Genomic DNA, 13,321 nt, shown 5'->3' on the forward strand with positions numbered 1-13,321 from the left:
GCGCAGAGAGAAGAAATGCCACGGTGCTCAACCACACACCTTCATCTGTCCCACAGCTGCAACAAAACATGTTATGACCGGCATACTGGGAAGGTTTCGACCAATAACATTCCTTACCTTTGTCAACATGGGGTCCTAAAAGGTTTTAAATACTGGGCAGTCCCATGTGCCAAAAATTATATTTGCTTTAGATACCCCATGCCTGCAAAAGTGATAATTGAATCTTAGACGTATCTTATTCAATTTAATTGGTGTCAAGAGACCATCTGGCTATATTTCAAATTCATGCACAGAATGCTCGTTTGTTTCTCCTCAGTGCAGCAAAGGCAAGAGTGTGGGAGGACTGAATCAGATACGAGTTGCTTTAAACCATAGTTTGTTTTAAGCTATAGTTTAATGCTGCATGCACCAGGCTGTTACTGTTATTACTATTTATTCAATTTCTTCCCTTCCCTTCACCATAAGGTCTCAGGGTGGGTTACAGTAATTTAAACTCAATATTAAAAAGCAGGAATAGGGTGGGACCTGAAAATCTCAGATTGTCAAGGGACGGGGTAAAGAGGTGCATCTTCAGCATATGACAGAAATTATATGCTGTGACTAGTTGTCTTATGGGTCAGTATTTGGGTAAGCAAGTGGACAAGCCGAGATTAGTGGAAAACAATACTAAATGCTTCCAGAGTCTTCCCAGCCACGTAGGAGGGGAGAGGGGAAGGGGATCAATGCGTCAGAGTATTGCGCTTGTTCCAACTCATGTAAAGATAAAGGTAATGGGACCCCTGATCATTAGGTCCAGTAACGGACGACTCTGGGGTTGCAGCGCTCATCTAGCTTTACAGACCGAGGGAGCTGGCGTACAGCTTCCGGGTCACGTAGCCAGAATGACTAAGCTGCTTCTAGCAAACCAGAGAAGCACACGGAAACGCCGCTTACCTTCCCGCCGGAGTGGTACCTATTTATCTATTTGCACTGCATGCTTTCGAACTGCTAGGTTGGAAGGAGCAGGGACCGAGCAACGGGAGCTCACCCCGTCGTGGGGATTTGAACCGCCGACCTTCTGATCGGCAAGCCCTAGGCTCTGTGGTTTAACCCACAGCGCCACCTGCTTCCCTTCCAACTCATGTACACAGTGCTAAAACCTAGTTTAGTGGTACACACAAACTGGGTCTCACTGTTTTCCTTCTGTCCCACATTCACTGTATTTCCACTTGGCCCAAGCGGTGTGTGCAAAACTCCAAGGTACCTTTAGCTCCATGTGAGAAAATGTTCTGAGATTCAACTGGTTCTGATTTATTTTTTTTAATGTCCCTTTCCTGCTCACAAGCCACTGGCATAGCTTCCATAGAAAGATAGTGGCAGGCCAATTCAGTGCAGAGAAGAGGGGGAAAGCCTGTACAGGGGCTCACTGAGTCAGTTCTAAAGATGTCTTGACATTTTTTCCCTGATAATAGAATGCTATTCTGGGAACTTGCAACTTCCACATTAGCTTCCTTAACTGCAGGAGTAACCAGCACCACTTCTCTTTATAGATCAGCTATGCAGGGTTAAGGAATATTTACAGGAACAGTTTCCTAACTGATTTTAGATACAGTACTTGGCAGCTATCTAAGTTCTTTTAAAGGGTTCTGCTTTAAGGCACTTTTTTTGCTGAGGTAGGGTAGGGTAAGGAGAGTGCTTCGTTATTTCTATTTGAGAGAAGCTATGAACAGAGATGGTTTTATGAAATATCCACTATTTTTGTCTGCAGCGTAAGTTAAGAGACAGCACTTGGCTTTGCCTCATCTGACGCCTATAGCACTCTGCTTTCAAGTTCATAAATAGCAGTGGAGCGCTGGTCTTCAACTGTGTTTTACTTGAAAGCACAGCCCATTGATTTTAGTAGAACCTGCCAATTAAGATTACAATCTTAATAGTACAGGTTAGTCTAAAACTGGTTTTAAACACCCCATCATTGTTTGCTTTAATCCTAGCTGAGGCATTTATGAAATAATCGTGCTGCTGTGAAGAGTCATTACATGTACATTTACAATCTGAAGTAGACCAGAGCTGTGTGTTATGCGAACATGTTTAGCCAGTAACATTAATAGTTTCTCATGCATTTGCTGGGCAAGATAATTGCTTTTCAACACAAGTGTAATTGTTTTGGCAGATTTCTTGCTCATTCCATGTGCGTTTGCTTATTCCCTGGAGACTTATCTCTCTTAATTTTTGGGTTCCCATGAGAATGTTGATATTACAGCTTTTGATGGATAAAGTTGACTCCACCTCCGCTTTTGTTTTCAACCATGGATTCCATTTAAAAAATGAAATCACATTATTAAAGAGCTTTAATTATCACTTGGGAAACTTTCTCTGCTTAGCTAACGCATATTTCAACTGTTTACAAGTACAATTTCTCCCAATTCAAATGTCGCCATACTGCTCTGCCCTGGGGGGGAAGAGTGGGCATTTATGTTTAGCCTGCCCTTCCCTCCCAAGTCCTTCCCATTTTATCCTCATAAGAATCCAGTGAAATGGGTTAGGCTGAGAGATGGGTCAGTGGCCTAAGGTTGTACAGTATGTGTCATGGCTGAACGGGGAGTTAAAACTGGGTCTCCAAAGTCAGTCACTCTAATCACTAAACCATGCTGGCTCTAAAGAACAAACACTTTCACTTGCTCTTCCATAACACCCTATGACTAGAAATATGATGGAATCACACCATTTCTGTCACATGTATTCCATCATATGCTGAAGATGCACTTCTTTACCCTGGTCTTTGACATATGATATATTTTCAGGACCAAGCATGAATCTCACTTGGGCTCATTCCAGCTCATGGAAGTACTGTAGAAATCCAGCCTGAGTCTTTCTTCTGCCAATGCAGGTTTCAAATTCATTTTATATACTTTGAGCACCAATGCCCTGGATCACTGGAAGATGTTATAGTGCCTCTACAAGGGGACAAAGCACGAACAGGGCACAAGCTGTGTCCTTGCCTTTCTTCTATAAAAGAGCACTTCCGATTTTGCACAACACCAACAGTAGTTTAGGCAGCACATCCCTAAGAACCTAAAGTATGACTCGGATGAGACATTTTTGTGCATGTGTATGAGATTTTTTTCACATATCTAGCCTGCAATGCACTCTGGGACATGCCACTATTCTGCCACTAGTCTATTCAAAGGACATGCACAAGAACTCAGCTGAAAATGCCAGGGAGAACCTGTTTTAGATGCCTGCCTCTCAATTTGTAATCAGAGCCTCTGCCAATTGTTTTTATGGCATCATCTCCCCTCCCCGCAAAAACCCTCCTCAGAATTTCTGGCTGCAAACCTTGGTTTGATGTTCCCTGCATCTTACTCTGGAAATGCAGGGCTAAAAATAAATTGCCACATTAATCTGTGTGCAGCATATTTAATTTCAATGCAGCACAACTCCAAGCCATTTTCCCTTGAAATATTAATCTTTTACCATACCACACACATCTGAACTTTCCGGCAAAGCTATTATGACATAATTTATTACCCTGAAGCAAGTCAAGATTTGTATGCACTCTGGCAAGCTCTGGCTGTCAGACTTGAACTGAAGTAATTATTAGGATGTATGAAAGCAGGTGTCACAAGCTGCAAGATGGCTTTATCTTCCTTGTTGTAACATCAACAGACTAAAAAGCAATCCATAAAAGAAAATGTGGCGTGGCAGGGCAAGTACTTTAGAGTCCATATGAATAAAATGGAAGCTGCAGATTATGTCTCTCTCCCTTTTGTATGTAAGAATTTAGCATCACTAAAATGACAAAATTCTGAAAGCATACGTCTCCTTTCCTCTTTTCTTACTAAAAACCCACCAACCAACCAACCAACCTACCAATCAACTACGGTAATTTTCATTTAGTTTCACAGGCACACATCAAACATTGAACCCTAATTTCCATATGGATTTTCAAAACAGGCTTGGCTGTAGTGAAAATGCAGGTGCTTTATTAAAGATTAGTTTGGCCTATGTGATGCTTACACAAAAACTAAGTAGCAAGCTGCAGAATTTGGGACAAAGTGCATTAATTAGAAACATAGCTTTAAAAAACTATGTTCAACATCATTATTATAGCCACTTTTATTGCTTATCACAAAAAACAGCAACAGATTCAATCAACTATGGATATTATTAATATCCCCTCCCATTCTTTTAAATGCAGTTATAAACCCCAATAATACTGTATGCCAAAGCCATCTTTCAAATGGTTCTGGGATGGGATGAAATTTCTGTTTCCCTTACTTTTTCCTAGCAGGGTTATTTAGTTTTAAAAAGCAAAACTTTTCGTTTTCCATAATGTTCAGCAATTTAATTTGGCCATTTGAAATACCTTTGCTGCTTTAAACTGCTCAAAACTCTGAAGCCCTGAAATGTCATATTAACATTTCAAAAGGCACAGCATTAGAGGAGGTACACTTCTTTATGGCAAGCAGGCAGAGTTTTGTGGAGCACTTATGTGGGAAAGGTCAGGGCAAGATATGACCTACATTCAGGAGGAGAACAAAACTATGGCTCTGAATCTCTTATCTGAGAACGTACTGCCAGAGGAAAGTCCATTATAGGAATTGTACTGAATGTACACTAAAGTTCAAAATTAAGAAAAATGTCATCCAACCAAACTAATTTTATCAGTTCATTATGACAGCAGGAAAAGCAGGCAAGTGTTCAAAAGAAAAGTTGTTTTCTTCTCAAACCCCCACAATATGCTTTCATAAAGTTGACAACAACATGTCTCATTTCAAGCAAATACAGAAACGCTTGTGCTTCCTTGTCAGCTATTTTGCAAGGCACGACTAAAGCAGATTTCACAAGACTCCCAGACAGTGGAAGGAGAAATCTCACAGATCAGAAAGCGAGGTACTTCAGTGTAATGTACCTAACAAATATTTCTTCAGACCCTACTTATGGGAGACCTTTATGGTTCTAATATCAAGTTAAATCAAATTACTCACCTAATGTGGCTGTGTGAGAGACTATGTACATTTAGAGTGCAACCTTACTCATTTTTGTTCAGACAAAAAGTCCCACTGTGTAGGTAAGTGTCTACAGGATTGCAGTCTGAAGCAAGAAAAACTTTCTCCATAAGACTTCCCTCTTGATACACTTATTAGATGTATGCAACTCATTAATCACTCATTAGTCTAGCATTATACCTTTCAACATGGTGAAATTGAGAGACTTTGGGATTTAGTTTTGTTTTCATTGTAGATAAACAACTTTTCTGATGCAATCCACAAGACACTGCTAATCATTTCTTTTCAAATGCTGCTGCAAAAGGAACAGGGAGCAGCAGCCATATCTTCAGCATGATGTTATTTTAACACTCTCAAGCTTTTCAGGCTTATGATTTTGGGGGATAATCTGACCAGCCGATACCTGTTTATTTTCCTTTGACATTCCTAAAAACCAAACACAATTGCAGGAAGAACTGAAGGAGCCTGCTCACATGAAATCATGGAATGAGCAACTGGCACCAGAGCTTCACGGGGGTTTCTACTATGTATTTATACTGTTGCTATGTACTCATTGGCCCTAATTCTATGGTTTGGATAAGGTATGAAATAGCTGGAGCCCAGAACAAGTTAAGGAAGGTTGTAACCACAGGCATTCGTTTCTCAGATCAAAAGCTGTTGTCCAAAAATGTGCTGGCTGGTTTCAGGGGCAGCTGCTAGCCAGATTCATACATTTCTAGTTTTCTCCTTTCCTACCAGCAGTATTCAGTGGCTGGATGTATTTTACAGTGTAGGACGTGCAGGCACAAAGACAACAAGAAGTTACAGCAGCATCTGCCTAGCCTGCTTGCTCTCTTTACAGCTCTGAGCAAGCTGATGTCTGGGCTTTCCCCTGAAACTTCCTTGAAATGCAATGAGACCTCTGATACCAGTATTATAGCGTTTTCCAGGTGGTTCCCAAGGCAAGCACCCCTATTATGGCACCTAAATGATGCCACTATTTGGGGAACTGGGATGCGCTGTGGGCTTGCATACCTCTTCCTCCTCTTGCAAACTCAAAACCCTTCCTATTTGGTACAAACCAGCTTGGATAGCTCAGTTGGTCACAGTGTGGTGCTGATAACGCCAAGGTTGCAGGTTCGATCCCCAATAAGGGACAGCTGCATATTCCTGCACTGTAGATGGTTGGGCTCAATGATCCTCTGGGTCCCTTCCAACTCTAGTATTCTATGAAACCAGTAAGGTTTTGCATCTGAACTGGGCAAGCAGTATGCAAGCAATCATCTGCCTCCAAATGAACGGAAAACCAAAGCCGATTTTCTCTCTCTCTTTGCAACTATAGTTTAGGACAGCCTTCTCCAACCTAGTGCCCTCCAGATATTTTTAACTAACCCCCCCCCCCCCGCACAGATGCTGGGTAGGCCTGATAGGAGTTGTAGTCCAAAACATTTGGTGGGCACCAAGTTAGGGAAGAGTGGTCTGGCATTATGAAAGAACTAAGTTATTATGTCTTTCCCAATCTAGTGATTTGCCCAAAGCCTCCCAAGAAACGACTCTACTGACCACAATTTTGACTTTGGGTTTTCAACAACCAGCCCCAACACTTCCGCGACTGCAGTGCCCTGGCTCTCAATATATAATTGGGCTAGGAACAATATTTTCTTTTATACAGACAACATGCAGCACTAGGTTAAAAGATCAGACAGGAAAATGTCTACCCAAAACAACGTGGTTGCCAGTTACAGATCACTGACAGTTAAATACAGAGATTGAATGTGCAAGAAGGAATGTTTGCATACTTTCTCAGCACCATAGTATGAAAATAAAAGGCCAGTTCCTATCCAACCCATGGATGTCTTAAATGCAAGTTTCAGATTAAAAGAACACAAATGTTTGAGCTACAATGCGACAGGTGGGCTTCAAACAACTCTGGGCAAAATGTCTCACAGACACACAGCTTTATATGGAAGAACAGCGTCTTGAAATTTATTTTAGTAATATCAATTTTGGGGGGGGTGGGGCGGAGGAATATCCAGAAAGAAAGTGGGAGGAAAGATTCAGGATTTCTAGACTCCCCAGCCCCCTAACCAAGAATCACATTGTTAGAGTGGGAGGAAGTGTCTGCTCTTTCTGCTTACAAAATCTGAAGAAGAGCAGACTCAATACAGGGAATCCATGGCCATAATTCAAAATAAGCAATTTATCCATGTGTCAGGGAACTATATGTACAGGCAGAACTTTCTTTGGAAATATTCTCAAGAGCACTCCACTTCCTAATCCTGAAGAGGCCATTTGTCCTTCCATTTCAAAACTGGCAGGAATTTTTCAGAAACCGGAATTGCTGTTAAGAATACTTAAAGGGAAGTGTAGTTCCCTTACTCACATGTAAGCTACTTCTATAGCCATAACATATAGCTCATGCACGTTCAACAGAAAACTTTGGGTCGACGGGCACAAGTGCTGTGGGCACTACTGCCCCTAGTTACTTCTCTTCCACTTTGCCAGGTCACACAACCCCACATCAAACAGACAGAAAGAGAAAACACCCACACCCGCATATCTATGCTTTGCTTTACTGTGGGGTCTGGTTAAAATCAGATCGAGTAGAATTAAAATAATCTAGAATTTACATGGTTGTACAGGGTCCCCACAAAACCACCATCAAACTACATGGACAGACTGTACAGTAAAAATCGTAAGAGCCAGTGCTTGCCAATTACAGAAAAGCAATTGTCTAAGGCATATATGGATCATAATGGAAATTTATAAATTTAAGTTTCATTCAGATACATTTGGAAAAAGGAGAGAGGAGCTAGAAGGAAAGGTCTCTAGGCTTCCATTGTGCTTCTGGTTGCATCATTAGGAATGCAACAGGGTCCTTTTGGGCTTCGAATAACTTTTTAAAAAGATACTATTGTTTACTTTGTCAAACTAATATTTTTTTGGGAGGGGTGTTTTTTTTAAAGTAGCTGTCTATTGAAAGTCAGAATGAAGTATTCACCCATCACTATCCATTGGAAGCCTGAACAAATGTGAAATGTAATCTGGGGGGGGGGGGAATGGAGAATTTTGGGGTGGGATCTGGATTTTTTGTTGTTCTGTCATGAGAAGCCAGCAAATGTCACCTTAAAAGGAATAACAAATCCTCCGTATTTAGCTACTGCCGAGATACTACTTTGTCAACTACGTTATTTCTAGTAAATGACTCATGAACCCCTACACGGTTCTAATAACTTATTTAAAGTAGCATCGCTTCCTAAAATACATTTTAAAAAGAAAAGACGGAGACCTACCAGGATTGCTATTCAACTTGAAGTTGAAACAATTTGCATTCCAGGGCTTAACAACATTCCCTCACTTAAAAAAATAAACCAAATCTAGATGTTCCCTCCAACCTGATTTATTTATTTTTTTAAACACGTAGCCTGAGAAAGAGTTCTACATAACTTGAAGGTTCACATAATTGTGAACGCTGTTAGATGGTGGTGATCGTATTATTTTACTGACCTTGTTGGGCATAAAGTTCACAGCCATTAGATGCAATTCAAACCAAGTAAGATTCTAAAACATAAAACATGTCTTTTCTGGGCAGACCTCTGAAACAAGGGTGTTGCCTCATGCCAATGGATTAGTTTGTCTAATTATAAGTTGTTACTAAGAGGTTTGCCTGACAAATGACTAGGCAATAGGAGTATTCATTTCAAGAATGCTGTGATTTACTGTGTGGGTAATTGTAATAGGGAAACACGTCTAATATCTCACCCAGCGATCCAGTTAAATTAAGAGCATAGTTCTGCCCTCAAGAAGAACGCAGAGGATTTTCACTTAAGTCTGTGGCAATTACATCTATGTCTTCCCAAACCCATAATCTATCCAAAGCAAATGTATTCCACCCACACTTACAAATGTTAATTAAATTTGACTCGAACATTTTTATTTAGGATTGGATAGGGCTTATCAGAGGATCATAAGAAAAAAAAACCTGATGCAAAACATTTACAAAACTGGCTCCAGAAACTCCAGATATTGTGATGGAAACCAGGAGGGATGAGTAAAAATAGTCTGAAAGCCTCTGAAAATACTCCAGTTTGTATGAAAGGTGATAGTGCGACAGTGTAGGCAGTAATGTTTCAATTGCATATAGCGTCTAAAATCAAGTCGCACAAACTTTCCCCAAGACACTGTGCTACTGTTTCCTAATCTGTTCTTGTTCCAATAATCTATAATGAGTTGTTGCAAGGGTAGGGGAGAAGAAGTAGAGATACCTTTTCGATACCTCCCCTAGTTTTCCCGATTTAGAAAACAAAGCGGTTGTTCATGGATTATGTTGCTAATGTTTTTCATGCAACAGGAGAGGAACTTGGGTAACAGAATCCATGAGATTATAAAAATAATATTCTACTTTAAAAAAAAATCACTTATTTATAGCAGTAGATCTAGTCCCTCTTCCATGGAAGCTAACTTTCTTTAACTTCTCATTCCATGCTGGGATTTATCTCCCACTAAACATAACATCCGGGTTCTTGCATTTAGTCAGAAAGAAGATGTCAGTCTGTACCTGTGCAAGTTTCTTGGTGAGGTTGATGGACTTCATGTTATAGGGTATGTTCACCACTTGCTACATTAAATGAGGGAATACTGGAGAAAACAACAGCAATCCTCTAGAAGCAGGCTTTACACCTGCTGTGTGGATATTGAGCTTCTCGCCCAACGCGCGTGTAGCGTTTTAAATTTGGGTTAAAAAGCTCTTAACACTTTCTCCTGTTAATGTCAGGAAATATGGTTCAGTGAAAGTACTCTGGGACTTTTACATAGGTCCGACTTCCTGCTTAGTCACAAACTGAGGACGCTTTGGTTCCTTCTCTGTAAAAATGGAAATAGGAGTGACTTACCTTTACCTGCCATAGGGATGAGAAAATAAAGGCAGCGTATGCATTACACAAATGACATCATGAGAGTAATAATAATTACTTTTGTGAGCTGTGTTAGACAAAACAAGCATGTTGCTAACTAAATGTGAGCACCACTAATCTACAGAAACCCTCAATAGGTGCTGTCCCATTTTCTGTTATTTACTCTAACACAGTCCAATCAAAAGACAATATAGTAATGGAGGTTTGCTTTGCTATGGGACATGCAGCACCTCCAACAAAATTACTCAACTTAAATCTGACTGCACAGAAAATTCCTATAACACTTCTTTCTGGTACTGAATTTATTTACTTTAGAAATCGATTTGCTCTGTCACTATTTATTGCCGCATGCTGTTCAGTAATTCTCAGAAGCTGCATGAAAAATCACGATGTTGCACTTGTTGAATTGACCTGATGAAGTTAGGACACCGGTATATGAATCACCCCAAGAGGCAATTCTCCTAAATTCATGCTCTGTGTAACGCTGCTAAATCAGAAGAAAAAGCAAAGTTGGTTGTACCGTATGTACCCTGCAGAGTTTTCAATTGATTGTATGTAGTTCTGTATACAAAACATCAATTAGTTTTACTTTCCTGCTGCAGCTTATTGCCAAAATGAGATGTTTACGACCTTTTAAAACAAGGTGGATTCAGTAGTTAAAATGTTAGAAGACATAATTAAATACTCTCTGGAAAATGGAACAGTTTCTCAACAATATTCTAAGCGAGGCTTCAACTGGTCTGTAGAAGTGAACTGAACGTAAAGCATTGCTTCTGTTTCCCTTCTGAGCAGCGTACACCCACACACTTTCCCCAGTTTCCATATAATTGGAAAAGCAGAAGCATTTGATTGTAAAAGTTGTATGCCCTGACTCAAGTCAGTTGAGTACACATTTTACTTGCATCAATAGCAGAGTGGAAGGCTGCCAGTTTAGTGTCTTGGCTGGCATTCAAACATGCTGATTGCTGAGCTCTTTAGCTTCTGAGTTCACTATAAAAAACAGCACAACATCCCTCTCAAAATCACTTCTGATAGAGGCCTTTAAGCTCAGACTCAAGGAATGAAAGGATGCAAATGGTATTCAACTATTTCTTTAAAAAGGTATGTTTTAAAATTGTGCTTTGGCTTTATATGCATTTACAATACAGAGTATAACATTTTATCCAGCCAAGCAAGGTTTCCATGCATACTTACAGCCAGAATTTGCTCAAATCACCTAGAAAGGTGGAGATTTACATTTACATTTTTACATGTTACTTATAAAATTCATAGCACATAATCTAATTCCTCAGTTGTTCAGGATTGAGCACAACTGCTGCACCTAAAAGCTTTCAGTCTCAGGCCACTAAAAGTTGTCAAGTAAACCCAAGTGAAATGCTCTTTAAAGTCCCACTATCCCCAAATTTCTCACCACTGACAACGTAATTAAAAAAGGCTTGCCACTGTTTGCATAATTTGCACATTTGCTGTCAGTGGAAAAAAACCCAGATGCAGCAGATCAAACTGCCTGGAAAATTCATTCATGTTCTATTGGAACTATTTCATAGCACAACGTACAAATCTTTCACAAAATTTGAATATGTATTCATACTGCATATATAGTAGAGGCATATTTGACTACTTAAAATAATTCCCTGGATAACTAACCTCTGTACAAACATGGTACAAATGAGGACTCGGCTCCTAGCTGAAATTATATCCCTTAGGGAGAGGTCTATGTAATATTTAACCACAACAGATAAACCTACAGCTTCTCTTAAAGTGAGTTACTAATTGCTTCAGTTAATTAATAAAAGACTGGATTTACTGTACTCATCCTGGGAAACCGTAAGAGGAATTCTAAAGCAGCTTCAACACATTTAACTTTTTGCAAATATAGAAGTGATTTTACTTAAAATTTCTGTGTTACCATTACATTCAGCAGCTTCTGCCTCACTGATGATTAGTCTCTCACTGGGGATGATACAGTCCAGTCAGTACCAGATAAGTTTATTTCCACGGCAACCCATCACCCCTGGCATCCTCCACCTAAGTTTTATAACTCCCAGGCAGGTGAGTTGGGGGGGGGGCTAACAAGGAAGAATTATTGCCCTATCTTTCAATTTCTGCTTAATAAAGGTGCTCTCTCTCAAACCTTATACCTGTGGCCTTAAGGTGGGTTGGCACTAGGCAGGGTTTTTTTTTCTGGGAGAAGGTGAATGCTGTCCCTCCTCTTCTTAAAGTGCTCTCTTGTTATCCACAGGGGTGGCAAAGAGCAGTAGACTGCCCCTGAAGTGTGAGCTAGGATGCCTACTACTGAGCAGAGATTTCTTTGGTAGGGAAGGCTCCAGCATACTGCTTCAAGTAATTTCTGACAGCATTTTGATAAAAAAGCTCAGCAGCAAAGTTGGAATAGCAGCAACAACAACGATGATTAATAGAGGTGTTGTGTAGGATTAGGCAGCTCGCATGAGGCTTTTCATATTCAAAATGTTTTCTTTGTGCTTATTTTAAACCCTTATATTGACAATGGCAGGTTAATCAAGCTTTGAAAACAAAACAAAAAACCCAGTTATTTCTAAATTATGCTTTCATAGGGTTCGTTGGCACTTGAGTGAAAACATGGTCAAGAGGTAACCTCAGACAACTGTCTGGAGAAGGACATTTTTCCCATGCCTTCAATGCTAGAGCATGCATTAGCCACAACTATTCAGTCTATCATTTTGTAGCTTACATTGTGATGACTTCAGTGAGAAGTGTGTCGTGTCTGCAAGCTGGCATACATTTGCTGAAGTGAAGTTGTGCAGCAGTTCTTAAATCTAAAACATAATTTAGCAACACAGCAATTCTGTAAAATGGAACAAAGTAATTTCGGACAGAAAAATGTCTCCTAAGGAATGTTCTAGACTGATCAAAAGTATCTGTCAAAGAGATTTGTAGTAAGACCAACGGTCAAATCCAGGGTGGCATCCAATACAAAATGCAGTTGTGCAAGGGGTTAACACTCAGCACAGCTTTCCTTGTTGTTCCTTTGCTAGGCTAAGGAGAATAGTTTAGCATGGTGTGTTGCCCTCTCCAGGAAGCAGCTCAAACTTAATACTTGTTTCAACAGGATACTCCTGACTTGTAGGTATAAGAGTCTGAGAATCTGACTTCATATTATATACTGCAATCCGTCTGCAAGTCAGTTTGAGAAGCCCTAGAGAAAACAATTCCCATTGCTCCTCTGTCAAGGAATTTGAAACAAACAAGAGGAATAAAAGCATATAAAAGAATAAATGAGTGGGCTGGGCTCCCTTTTGTATATGAAAAGGCATCCGTATTTAAAAAGCCTTGCAGCAAACCTACTGTTCAAATGTTCTTTAAGAACTGCTTTCCACATCCTGATTTTAAAATACAGGAAATTTTTCACAAGCCACTCCTATGTTTCAAAACATCTTGTAATGCTTAAGGAACATAACT

The 13,321-nt window shown here is 40.0% G+C and overlaps 1 protein-coding gene across 12 annotated transcripts in view; it reads right to left on the reverse strand.

Moving 5' to 3' along the window:
* The window catches only part of ATXN1 (ataxin 1), a 209,121-nt gene that overhangs the window by 44,149 nt on the left and 151,651 nt on the right, over positions 1–13,321 (reverse strand). The window contains exon 6 of one of the 12 annotated variants that reach the window (XM_053396835.1): positions 12,594–12,678. The exons of the other annotated variants lie outside the window; for them this stretch is intronic. The gene's annotated coding sequence lies outside the window, so the exon portion shown is untranslated. The remainder of the gene's footprint in view (positions 1–12,593; positions 12,679–13,321) is intronic. 12 annotated transcript variants of the gene reach the window in all.

The sequence above is a fragment of the Podarcis raffonei genome, chromosome 7, assembly GCF_027172205.1.
Source record: "Podarcis raffonei isolate rPodRaf1 chromosome 7, rPodRaf1.pri, whole genome shotgun sequence".
Classification (NCBI taxonomy): domain Eukaryota; kingdom Metazoa; phylum Chordata; class Lepidosauria; order Squamata; family Lacertidae; genus Podarcis; species Podarcis raffonei.